At 36.0% G+C, this 13,049-nt stretch overlaps 1 protein-coding gene across 5 annotated transcripts in view; it reads left to right on the top strand.

The window, feature by feature from the left end:
* The window catches only part of STX17 (syntaxin 17), an 84,677-nt gene that overhangs the window by 23,898 nt on the left and 47,730 nt on the right, over window positions 1–13,049 (top strand). The gene's annotated exons all lie outside the window — the stretch shown is intronic.

The following is a 13,049-nucleotide window of genomic DNA, read 5'->3' as shown; positions in this document are numbered from 1 at the left end:
GTTGAATAGTAGTGGTGAGAGTGGGCAACCTTGTCTTGTTCCTGATTTTGGTGGAAATGGTTTCAGTTTTTCACCACTGAGAAGAATGTTGGCTGTGGGTTTGTCATATATGGCCTTTATTATGTTGAGGTAAGTTCCCTCTATGCCTACTTTCTGGAGGGTTTTTATCACAAATGGGTGTTGAATTTTATTGAAAGCTTTTCCTGAATCTGTTGAGATGATCATATGGTTTTTATCGTTCAGTTTGTTAATATGGTGTATCACACTGATTGATTTGCGTATATTGAAGAATCCTTGCATTCCTGGGATAAACCCCACTTGATCATGGTGTATGATCCTTTTAATGTGCTGATGGATTCTGTTTCCTAGTATTTTGTTGAGGATTTTTGCATCTATATTCATCAGTGATATTGGCCTGTAGTTTTCTTTTTCTGTGACATCTTTGTCTGGTTTTGGTATCAGGGTGATGATGCCCTGACAGAATGAGTTTGGGAGTGTTCCTCCCTCTGATACATTTTGGAAGAGTTTGGGAAGGTTAGGTGTTAGCTCTTCTCTAAATGTTTGCTAGAATTTGGCTGTGAATCCATCTGGTCCTGGGCTTTTGTTTGTTGGAAGATTTTTAATCACAGTTTCAATTCCAGTGCTTGTGATTGGTCTGTTTATATTTTCTATTTGTTCCTGGTTCAGTCTCAGAAGGTTGTGCTTTTCTAAGAATCTGTCTATTTCTTCCAGGTTGTCTGGCATAGAGTTGCTTGTAGTAATCTCTCATGATCTTTTGTATTTCTGCAGTGTCAGTTGTTACTTTTCGTTTTTCCCTTGTAATTCTGTTGATTTGTCTTCTCCCTTTTTTTCTTGATGAGTCTGGACAATGGTTTATCAGTTTTGTTTATCTTCTCAAAGAATCAGCTTTTAGTTTTATTGATTTTTGCTAATGTTTCCTTCATTTCTTTTTCATTTATTTCTGATCTGATCTTTATGATTTCTTTCCTTCTGCTAACTTTGGTGTTTTTTTTAAATTCTTCTTTCTCTAATTGCTTTAGGTTAGTTTATTTATTTGAGATGTTTCTTGAGGTAAGATTGTATCGCTCTAAACTTCCCTCTTAGAACTGCTTTTGCTGCATTTGTTGTCGTGTTTTCATTGTCATTTGTTTCTAGGGTTTTTTTTTTTTTTGGCTGTGTTGGGTCTTTGTTGCTGCGCGCGGGCTTTCTCAAGTTGCGGTGAGTGGGGGGCTACTCTTCGTTGCAGTGTGCAGGCTTCTCATTGCGGTGGCTTCTCTTGTTGCAGAGCACAGGCTCTAGGTGCATGGGCTTCAGTAGTTGTGCGTCGTGGGCTCTAGAGCATAGGCTCAGTAGTTGTGTTGCATGGGCTTAGTTGCTCTGCAGCATGTGGAAATCTTCCCGGACCAGGGCTCGAACCCGTGTCCCCTGCAGTGGCAGGCGGATTCTTAGCCAGTGTGCCACCTTGGAAGCCCCTCTAGGTATTTTTTGATTTCCTCCTTGATTTCTTCAGTGATCTCTTGGTTATTTAGTAGTGTATTGTTTAGCCTCCATGTATTTGTACTTTTTACAGTTTTTTTTCCTGTAATTGCTATCTAGTCTCATAGCGTTGTGGGCAGAAAAGATACTTGATACGATTTCAATTTTCTTAAATTTACCAAGGCTTGATTTGTGACCCAAGATATGATCTATCCTGGGGAGTGTTCCATGAGCACTTGAGAATGTCCTGTAAATATCAATTAAGTCCATCGTGTTTAATGTATCATTTAAAGCTTGTGTTTCCTTGTTAATTTTCATTTTGGATGTTCTGTCCATTGGTGAAGGTGGGATGTTAAAGTCCCCTATTTTTATTGTGTTACTGTCGATTTCCCCTTTTATGGCGGTTGGCATTCGCTTTATGTATTGAGGTGCTCCTATGTTGGGTGCATAAATATTTACCATTGTTATATCTTCTTGGATTGATCCCTTGATCATTCTGTAGTGTCCTTCTTTGTCTCTTGTAATAGTCTTTATTTTAAAGTCTATTTTGTCTGATAAGAGAATTGCTACTTCAGCTTTGTTTTGATTTCCATTTGCATGGAATATCTTTTCCATCACCTCGCTTTCAGTCTGTATGTGTCCCTAGGTCTGAAGTGGGTCTCTTTTAGACAGCATATATATGGGTCCTGTTTTTGTATCCTTTCAGCCAGTGGGTGTCTTTTGGTGGGAGCATTTAATCCATTTACATTTAAGGTAATTATTGATATGTATGTTCCTATTACCATTTTCTTAATTGTTTTGGGTTTGTTATTGTAGGTCTTCTCCTTCTCTTGTGTTTCCTGCCTAGAGAAGTTCCTTTAGCATTTGTTGTAGAGCTGGTCTGGTGCTGCTGAATTCTCTTAGCTTTTGCTTGTCTGTTAACGTTTTAATTTCTCTGTCGAATCTGAATGAGATCCTTGCTTGGTAGAGTAATCTTAGTTGTAGCTTTTTTCCTTTCATCACTTTAAATATGTCCTGCCAGTCCCTTCTGGCTTGCAGAGTTTCTGCTGAAAGATCAACTGTTAACCTTATGGGGATTCCCTTGTATGTTATTTGTTGCTTTTTGTTGCTGCTTTTAATATTTTTTATTTGTATTTAATTTTTGATAGTTTGACTAATATGTGTCTTGGTGTGTTTCTCCTTGGATTTATCCTGTATGGGACTCTCTGTGCTTCCTGGACTTGATTGACTATTCCCTTTCCCATATTAGGGTGGTTTTCAAGTATAATCTCTTGAAATATTTTCTCAGTCCCTTTCTTTTTCTCTTCTTCTTTTGGGACCCCTATAATTCGAATGTTGGTGTGTTTAATGTTGTCCCAGAGGTCTCTGAGACTGTCCTCAATTCTTTTCATTCTTTTTTCTTTATTCTGCTCTGTGGTAGTTATTTCCACTGTTTTATCTTCCAGGTCACTTATCCATTCTTCTGCCTCAGTTATTCTGCTACTGATTCCTTCTGGTGAATTTTTAATTTCATTTACTGTGTTGTTCGTCATTGTTTGTTTGCTGTTAGTTCTTCTAGGGCCTTTTAAACGTTAATCGTATTTTCTACTTCCACGATTTTGGATCAGCTTTACTCTCATTATTCTGAAATATTTTTCAGGTAGACTACCTATTTTCTCTTCATTTGTTTGGTGTGGTGGGTTTTTACTTTGCTTCTTCATCTGCTGCTTATTTCTCTGTCTTCTCGTTTTGGTTTACTTGCTGTGTTTGGGGTCTCCTTTTCGCAGGCTGCAGGTTCATAGTTCCTGTTGTTTTTAGTGTCTGCCTCCAGTGGCTAAGGTTGGTTCAGTGGGTTGTGTAGGCCTCCTGGTGGAGGGGCCTGGTGCCTGTGTTCTGGTGGATGATGCTGGATCTTGTCTTTCTAGTGGGAAGGACCATGTCTGGTGGTGTGTTTTGGGGTGTCTGTGAACTTATTATGATTTTAGGCAGCCTCTCTGCTATTGGGTGGGGTTGTGTTCCTGCCTTGCTATTTGTTTGGCATGGGGTGTCCAGCACTGGAGCTTGCAGGTCGTTGAGTGGAGCTAGGTCTTAGCATTAAGATGGAGATCTCTGGGAGAGCTCTCGCCGTTTGATATTACATGGGGTTGGGAGGTCTCTGGTGGTCCAATGTCCTGAACTCGGCTCTCCCACCTCAGAGCCTCAGGCCTGACACCCGGCCCAAGACCTGTCAGCCACATGGCCAGGTACCTGGGGAGTTTCTTGCCTTTTGGGAAATCTGAGGTCTTCTGCCAGTGTTCAGTAGGTGTTCTGTAGGAGTTGTTCCATATGTAGATGTATTTTTGATATATTTTTGGGGAGGAAGGTGATCTCCACGTTTTACTCCTCTCTGCCATCTTGAAGGTCCTCTCTCGTGTTTGTGAATCTATAGTCTTTTTCACCGAAAAATGCATCTCTGGTCGTCTTACATTTCAAAAAGGTTATTATAGCTGCAGTATAGTGAATAGACTGGGATAGAATGAAATGAATGCAAAAGATCATTTAGGAGTGGTTACCGAGATGGTGAAGATAGAGAAAAAAGATTGATTTGAGACTTAGGTGGAAATTTGACTTGCCTCTCTATATGTGTATTTTATTTCTTGCTACCTAGATTATAGCCCTAAAGATCAGGGACTATGTCTCCACTACTTGTGTATGTCACAGTACCAGGTGCTCAGCAAGATGCAGAGTTTATTGAATGGTACTCTACCTGTTAATGTCAATGAGATTATTATGACTTGCATTTCTTACCATCTTCACTGTTTAACATGTCATTAAAAATCACTTATGATTTTCTTGAGACAGTGGTATGGTCAAAGTGTTTGTTTACTGATTTAAAAAATATATATGTATTTACATTATTGATCTCCTTCTGGCATAAAAGCTTCGTGTGTGCCATTAAAATAATGAGATCGAAACTGTTGTTAGATGTGGGTATTTGCTTAGTTTTATTCATATCTTCCTTGAATTTTTTGTATAGGCTTGTTCTTTGCTAGTTTGTGTAAAACTTATTTTTAGACAATTTCATGAACGGTTACTATAAATTTTCTAGATTTATCATTATTCGATTTGCATAGTAAGGAGTAAGTATCTTTATTTTTGGTATAGCGTCTTTGTTGAAAAGGGGTTCTTAATTTAAATGTGTCAGTCTTTATCTAATTTATCAGTGTTTTCTCTTGTGGTTCATGCTGTTGGTATCTTGTTCAAGGAATGTTCTGTATCCTAAGATCAAGAAGATAATTTCCCTATATTTTCTATTGAATGTTTTAAATGTTTTGCTTTTAACAGTTAAGTTGTTAATCTATCTGGTATTGATGGTATGAGATAGATATAAATAAAATTTTGTTTTATTTCTTTTGGAAAACCAGTTATCTCATTATTAACTGATTTCTGCAGTGTTATTTCCATATCACAATTCCATATATGCATAAGTGTGTCTCCATTCTTTCTTCTCTGTTCCACTGGTCAATTTGTCTATTTCTCCACCAGGGTCCACACTGTGTTAATTAAGACAGTCTTGTGATAAAGCTTGATATCTAGTTGGATAATATGATTACCTTATTCTACCTTTTCAAGTGTGTTTTGGCAATTCTTGGCCATTTAGCCTTCCATATAAAATTTGGAATCTGCTTTTCAAAGTTCATACACAGTCTTGTTGGAAATTTGGGAATTGCATTAGATTTATCCATCTATTTAGAGACAAATTATGTATTTACGATGTCCAGTTTTACTGCCTGTGAATATGGGATATTCTTATACTTGGTTATGTATTCTTTATTATTTGTGTATCTTTATAGTTTTCTGCATACAGATTGTGGTGCATTTTCTGCATACAGATTGTACATTTTAAAGATACCTGCAAAGTATCTTGCATCCTACATCATCTTCTACAGTATGACGTTGCTACTCACCCACAAACAGTAGCAACAGTGGCGTCTAATTCTCCTTCCTTTGAATCTGAGCTGAGGCAGAAGTAATGCCACCAGACTTCTGAGGCTAGATCAGAAAAGGCCAGATAGCTCCCACTGGTTCTCTGAGGATGCTTGCACTGGGGGAACTTAGCCATCATGTGAAATGTCCAAATATCTGAAGACTCCCACATGGGAGATAGCCACAGCCACAGCTGAGCTCAGAAATTTCCAGCCTCAGGTGCCAGCACTTGAGTGAGCCATCTTGGACATCAGTGCAGTTGAGCCTTCAGATGACTGTGGCTTCAGCCAACATCTGACTCAACCGCATGAGAGACCCCAAGTGAGAACTCCTCAGCTGACTTCCTAAATGTCTGATCCGCAAAATCATTAGCAGAATTAAGTGGCGGTTTTAGGCCTTTAAGTTTTGGAGGAATTTGTTATGCAGCAACAGATGACTGGAATACAGGGCTCACACTTAACTTTGTTTCTCTATTTCAGTCTATTTCATTAATCTGTTCTTAAGTACTTCATTGTTTCAGGGTTTGTGTGTGTGTGTGTGTGTGTGTTCTGGGGAGGTGTTAAACATGTCCTTTTAAATTATGTTTTCTAACTTTTGTTGGTGTATAGAGAAATATAGTTAGTTTTCATATATAGATCTTATGGCCAATTATCTTTAAACTTATTATTTCTAATAATTGGTCTAAATCCCTTTGCACTTTCTATTAATAGGGTTTTTGGGGGGAGGGTGATATTTTTCTTCTCTTACAATATCACCCATTTTTCTTTTCTTGTTTCAATTCTTTATGGGTTTTTTTCAATCTGGCTCACTGGTTATTGAAAGAAACAGTTAATAAAGCAACTTGTTCAAATTTATCTTTTAAGGAGTTTTTTTTTTTTAATTTATTTTTGGCTGCGTTGGGTCTTCATTGCTGTGCTTGGGCTTTCTCTAGTTGTAGCGAGTGGAGGCTACTCTTCGTTGAGGTGCGTGAGCTTCTTATTGCGGTGGCTTCTCGTGTGGATCATGGGCTATAGGTGTGTGGGCTTCAGTAGTTGTGGTGCGTGGGCTTAGTAGTTGTGGCTAATGGGTGCTAGAGCACAGGCTCAGTAGTTGGGCATACAGGCTTAGTTGCTCTGTGGCATGTGGGATCTTCCCAGACCAGGGCTCAAACCCATGTCCCTTGCATTGGCAAGCAGATTCTTAACCACTGTGCCACCAGGAAAGCCCCAAATTTATCTTTTAAAAATGATAAATGATAACAGCTTATAAATGATAACATTTATAAATGATAACAGCTCCCTCTGCAAAAAAATTCTTACTGCTATTCATATATATTTTTTCTGAAAGTAAAATTTCATTCTGTATGACAGGATTGTTGTAAGGATTGTTGACCATTGTAAGGATTGTTGACCATGTGTGCAAAGTGCTTACACAGCTCCTCTCAGGGGAATTGGAGTAAGTTTGATTTGATACTTGCATTTTTAACTGCTAGATCAAGCTAAAAAGATTCCTGGCTTTTTGTTAGTTTAATTTGAAACACATTATAATTGCATCACTTTTTATCATTTTTTTGGCTTGTCATAGAAAAGTACAAAACATATTCTTTAAAACTCAGCTCTCCCTGTCCCTCTCCCCAAACAGTTAACATATGGTAATAATACTAGTTGATAATAGAGGATTCTGAAAAATGTGTCATGGTTTCTGCTTTGAAGAAACTTACCTAGATGAGAATTCATGAAATGTTAAATATTTAAATAATAATTTAAAGCTTTATAAAATGTTAATATAAGTCAGTATATGACTAATTGTCAAATATTTTATAGAGACCAGTAAGTGAAAGAGTGCCAGCTATCTGGATGCTAGATAAGGGCAGTGTTATCCTTATTTTTCAGATAAAAGAAGGCTGAAGAACAGAGAAACTTTGGTGTTTGTCTAAAGCACAAGGCCTTCATAAGTGGAAGGGCAGGGATCCAATCTGGAATTATTTTTACTATTAACTCAGATGGATAGACAATCCAGGAATATTCTCAGGAATACTGTGCTTAATACCTATATTGTAGGTCTTCATTAGATATTTGTTGAGTAAATGAATGGAGGCCCTTTTCTCCTTTGGTTTTCATTCCTTTTGGTGGTTCATTTAATATTTTTTAAGCTATATGTATTCTTTTTGGTGCCTTCTGATTTTGAAGTAAGTGTGAACTCATTACTATTAATACCTTAGTATAGTAGTTAGGTAATACAAGCAAAGAGAAGTCCAGATTTATTTTAATTAAATAGTTATGACTCTGGAGTCCTTAATGATAAATTATATGACATCTAGAATGTGTTTACTCTAAGTTGTTTAAATGTTTACCAGTGGACTTGTGCTCTGTGTTTGTAAAGAAATTAGATTAATTATTGATACCAAATGTTTTCTGCTGTGTACATTTGCTCTTAAAATTACATGTTGTAAAAACATATTAGAAATCCTTAAATCAATATTTAACAAAGGCAAATATATGTATAGCCTCTCTTCTTTTAATCATTAAATACATAATTGGACATTTTTCAGAATTTTAATTAACTCAGAATAATTACTTTTTACAATTATCAGTATGGATAAGTATTCATTTAAACATATCTTTTAATCTTTAGACAGAAATTTCAGGATATTTCTGGAAGAAGGGAAAAAGCCATAACTAGTTATTAAATTTAATTTCAAAACTATAAAGAGAGAGATGTCACCTTTACTGAAAGTTTGGCCATAGTTTGCTGTTTACTGCTTGCATACTGCAAAGCTTTTTAATTAGTGAGTTGGTATACTTTCTTTTTTTTTTTTAAACTTCCTTGGTTATATACCATGTATCAAACTTGGTATTTTTGCAGATTTTCAGAACTTGGCATATTATCTTCCTTTCTGACCTGATTATTAGAAGAACAGAAACATTTGAATATTTACTACATCCTAGATACTATTCTAGACACTGGAAATATAGCTGTGAGCAAAACAGAAGAAAATTCTTTTCTCATTGAACTTATATCCTGCAGGCGGGAGTGAAGAAAACAGAGACATTTTTAAAATAAATAAATATATAATATTTAGATGGCTATAAGTACCTTGAAATAAAAGTAAAAGCAGGTTTAAAAGAACAGAGAATCACAGGAGGTGATGAGTGTTCTTTTATATAGGGTGGTTATGGAAGGTTTCTGATGCCATTTGAGCAAAGACCTGAAGGAAGTGAAGGCATAAACCATCGGGAATAGACTTCTCCAGGTAGAAGGGAAATCAAGTGTGAAGACTCTGAGGTGAAAGGATGCGTGGCATATTCAGGGAGTAATAAGGAGGTCAGTGTGGCTGATTGTGAGCACGGGAGAGGAGGTCAGAGAGATCAGCTGGGCCTGATTACGGAAGGCCTTGCAGAATATCATAACAAAGTTGGATAGAAAACCTTTGGAAGGTTCTGAGCAGATGATAACCTGATATGATTTAAAAGATCACCTTGACTATTATGAAAAGGATAGATTCTAAGGGAGCAAGGATTGAAGCAAGAATACCAGGTAGGTGGCTAATATAATAATCAGGATACTATGGGTCTACTTTTTAGAAAAATGCAGAAACACCAATGTACAGACAATTTTGTGTAGAATGTCAGGGGCCTAGTATGTTATATTTTTACCTACTCTCTGTAGCCCTAGGAAATGGTTCTGAACTTAAACACTTGAGAGAGGAATAAGGAACTACCCTGACAACAACCTTAACATTGAGGTACCTTTTTCAAAAATTACACACACACACACACACATATTTCAAATGTACAAATATGTAGGAAATAATAAAAATAATATAACACTCATCACCCAACTTTGTCAACTCTTAACATTTTGCTACAGTTTCATCCCCTTTTTTGGAAGAAAACTTTAAAAATACCACTGAAGTCCCTTGTGTACCCTTTCTTGATTCCATTTACTTTGTTCCTGTCTGCATCTGAAGGAAATCTTTTCCCCTGTTTTAAGTATTTATCATTTTTGTGCACATAACTATATATAAGTAATATATGATATTGTTTTGCAGTTTTCTTTCTGCTTTTTTCCAAACAGCTTTCTTGAGGTGTAATTGACATATAATAAACTATACAATTCGATAAGTTTTGACATATGTATACACCATGACACCATCACCACAATCAAGATAATGTGAACCCATCACCAGTGAACCCAGTTAAGATAATGAATATATCCATTGCCCCCAAAAGTTTCCTTATACCCATTTGTAACCTTCCTTCTGGCTTCTCCCTCCCACATCCTCCCACATGCACATACACCCTCACTACTCAAGCAACCATTGACCCGCTTTCTGTCACTATACATTAGTTTGAATTTTCTAGAATTTTATATAAATAGAATCATCTAATACATACTTCTTTTTTGTCTGGTTTCTTTCACTCTGCATGTATATTTTGAGGTTCATCCATGTTGTAATGTGTATCAGTATTTCATGGCTTTTTATTGTTGAGTAGATACTCTGTTGTATGGATATACCACAGTTTGTTTATCCATTCGTCTGTTGATGAACATTTGGGTATTTCCAGTTTTGGGCTACTACAAATAAGGCTACTATGAACATTTGAATACAAGACTTTGTATGGAAAAAGGATTTCATTTCTCTTGGATAAATACTTATGAATGGAATGACTGGGTCATATTCTTCACCTTTCTAAGAACTGCCAAGCTGTTTTCCAAAATAATTGTACCATTTTATATTCCCACCAGTTCCTTCATATCCTTGCCAACACTTAATATGGTTAGCCTTTTTAATTATAGCCATTCTAATACGTCTGTAGTGGTATCTCATTGTCATTTTAATTTTCATTTGACTAATGATGTTTCTGATTCATATTGAATTAATTCAGTATTTTTTATTCCATTTTGTCTTCTTTCTTGTCTTGCCGGCTTTAACTCTTTGTTTTTTTAGTGGTTATTTTAGGGTTTATAGTATACCTCTTATTATAGTTTATCTTCATGTGAGATTCTACTATTTCACATATGTTTAAGAAATTTACAGTATACTTCTTCTCCCCTCCCAGTCTTTATGCTATTGTTGTCATATATTTTACTTATACATGTGTTATATACTTAATAATGTTTAAACAGTCAGTTGTCTTTTTCAAGTGATTTAGATATTAAAGGGGGAAAATCTTATCTATTTACTTCTGTCATTTCCATTTTTGGTGTGCTTAATGCCTTTGTGTAAGCCCATATTTCCATGTGGTGTAATTTTCCTTTTGCCTGAAAGACTTCCTGTAACATTTCTTAGAGTGCAGTTCTGCTGTTGATAAATTCCTTTGTGTATCTATCTAAAAAGGCTTCATCTGGCCTCTGTTTTCAAAAGGAATTTTTCTGTATATAGAATTTTATATTGAGTTTTTTCTTTCAGTACTTTACAGATGTTGTTCAGCTGTCTTTTCAGTTGCATTATTTCCGATGAGAAATCTGTTTTATTCTTATTTTTATTCCTCCGTATGTAATATGTCTTTTTCCTCTGCGTACTTCTACATTTTCCCTTTATAACTGGTTTTGAGCACTTTGATTATTATGGGCCTTGGTGGAGTTTTCTTCATGTTTCTTGTGCTTTGAATTTATTGAGCTTCGTGGATCTCTTGTTTTATAGTTTGCATCAAATTTGGAAAATTTTGGGCCATTATTTCTTCAAATATTTTTCTGTCCCCTCCAATCTCTGTTCTCCTTCAGGGACTCTAATTACACATATGCTATGCTACTTGAAGTTATCTCACAGCTCACTGATACTCTTTTAAATTCTTTTGGATTCTGTTTTCTCTGTGTGTTTCATTTTCTATAGTTTCTTTTTCTATGCCTTCATGCTCACTAGTCTTAGCAGCAGCCATGTCTATTCTGTTATTCCATTCAGTGTATTTTTCATCTCATATTATAATTTTCAACTCTAGAATTTTGATTTGGGTTTATTTTAATATCTTCCATGTCTCTACTTAACTTTTTGAACATATGGAATACAACTATAATAGTTTTAATATGCTCTGCTAATTCTAACGTCAATGTCAATTCTGGGTCAGTTTCAATTGATTGATTATTGTCTTCATTATAAGCCATATTTTCCTCTCTCTTTGTATGTCTGGTGGTCTTTGCTTGGGTTACCTTTCCATGGCTGGATGCTAGATATTTTCATATTCCTATAAATCTTCTTGAGCTTTGTTCTGGAATATAGTTAAGTTACTTGGAAACAGTTTGATCCTTTTGGGCCTCACTTTTATGATTTATTAAGCTTGATTGGAGCAATGCTTGTCTAGGGCTAATTATTTCACCACTACTGAAGTAAAAACCTTTCTGAGTGCTCTATCTAATGCCCTATAAATTAAGAGTTTTTCCAGTTTAGCTGGAGAGAACAGACACTCTTTCCAGCTTTGAATGAGTGATGGGCACTGTTCCCTCTAATCTTTTGGGATGATTTTTTCTCCAGCCTTGGGTAGTTTCTTCACATACATGTTCTGATCAGCTCTTTGCCAAATACTTGAGAGCTACCCTTCTGTGTATCTCCAGCATTCTCTTTCTGTACAGCTCTCTCCTCTCCAGTACTCTGTTCTACAAACTCTGCAGAAACAAAAGTCTATCTATTATTACGTTTTGAAACTGCAAGTAGAATAGGTTTAACAGTTTTATTCTCTGAGATAAGAAATCATTAGGAATAAGAAAGATTTTGTGATCACATTTTGAAACAGTGAAAAAGTTGAAATTGTGACTACTATAATAATTGAATGAAGAACATTAACTTGGCTTTTATAGAAACTTGGTCAGCCTAGCCTCTGTAGCAGTGGTGATGCAGAGCTTGCTGAGAACACAGATTTCTGGGACTTACCTTAAAGATTCTGATTCAGTAGATGTCAGACCACATTTGGAAAGATACTGCTCTACAGAGTCTATCCTAGTTCCACAGGTAGTGTAAATACAAAGAAAGTCAGACATGGAACTGGTAGAAGTAAAATGTGACTTTCATGATTTTACTAGGAGAAATATAGAATACTTGAGCTACTTTTAAATTTTTTAAAAGAAAATTTTAAAGGGAGAAGCAATAGAAAAGAGAGGGAACAAGGAGGAGAGAGGAAGTGAGGATGGTAGACAAAAGTTAGGAAAAAAGAAGAAAAGATTAGAGAGAAGCAAGGCCAGGTAGAGAACAGAAGAGAAGATAGAAGAGTAGATTCCAAAATGAATGCTGTTAGGAGGTAAATTGTTTTAGGTTATTATGACTTTAGAGGAATTTAAACTTAAATTTTGCCTTGAAATATTTGTGAGCCGATTAATCAGGATTTAGGATCCCGCCCCCCCCCCTTTTTTTAAATAGGTATAGTACCTATGCCTCTACTCTGATTGGCAGAGTATACCTATAGTACCTATGCCTTTATTCTGATTGGAACTATAGAACCTCAGGGAGAAAATTAAATCTAAGGTACCATCACTTGTAGGATACACCAGTATTTTGTGTACCTCTGAGAGAGAAAAGTGCTGCCAGTTAAGTATAGCACAGTGCTTTTTTTTAACCATCTGTTTTAAGATACATTCCAATTTCAGAGATGTTAAAATGTGGGAAAGATGTTGTGTCCTCAGATTGATGAAATACAGTATTTAGAAGTCTTCTACCT

The sequence above is a fragment of the Globicephala melas genome, chromosome 6, assembly GCF_963455315.2.
Source record: "Globicephala melas chromosome 6, mGloMel1.2, whole genome shotgun sequence".
NCBI classification, from domain to species: Eukaryota; Metazoa; Chordata; class Mammalia; order Artiodactyla; family Delphinidae; genus Globicephala; species Globicephala melas.
Note: the sequence above shows the minus strand (reverse complement) of the source record. Positions and strands in the feature narration are given on the sequence as shown.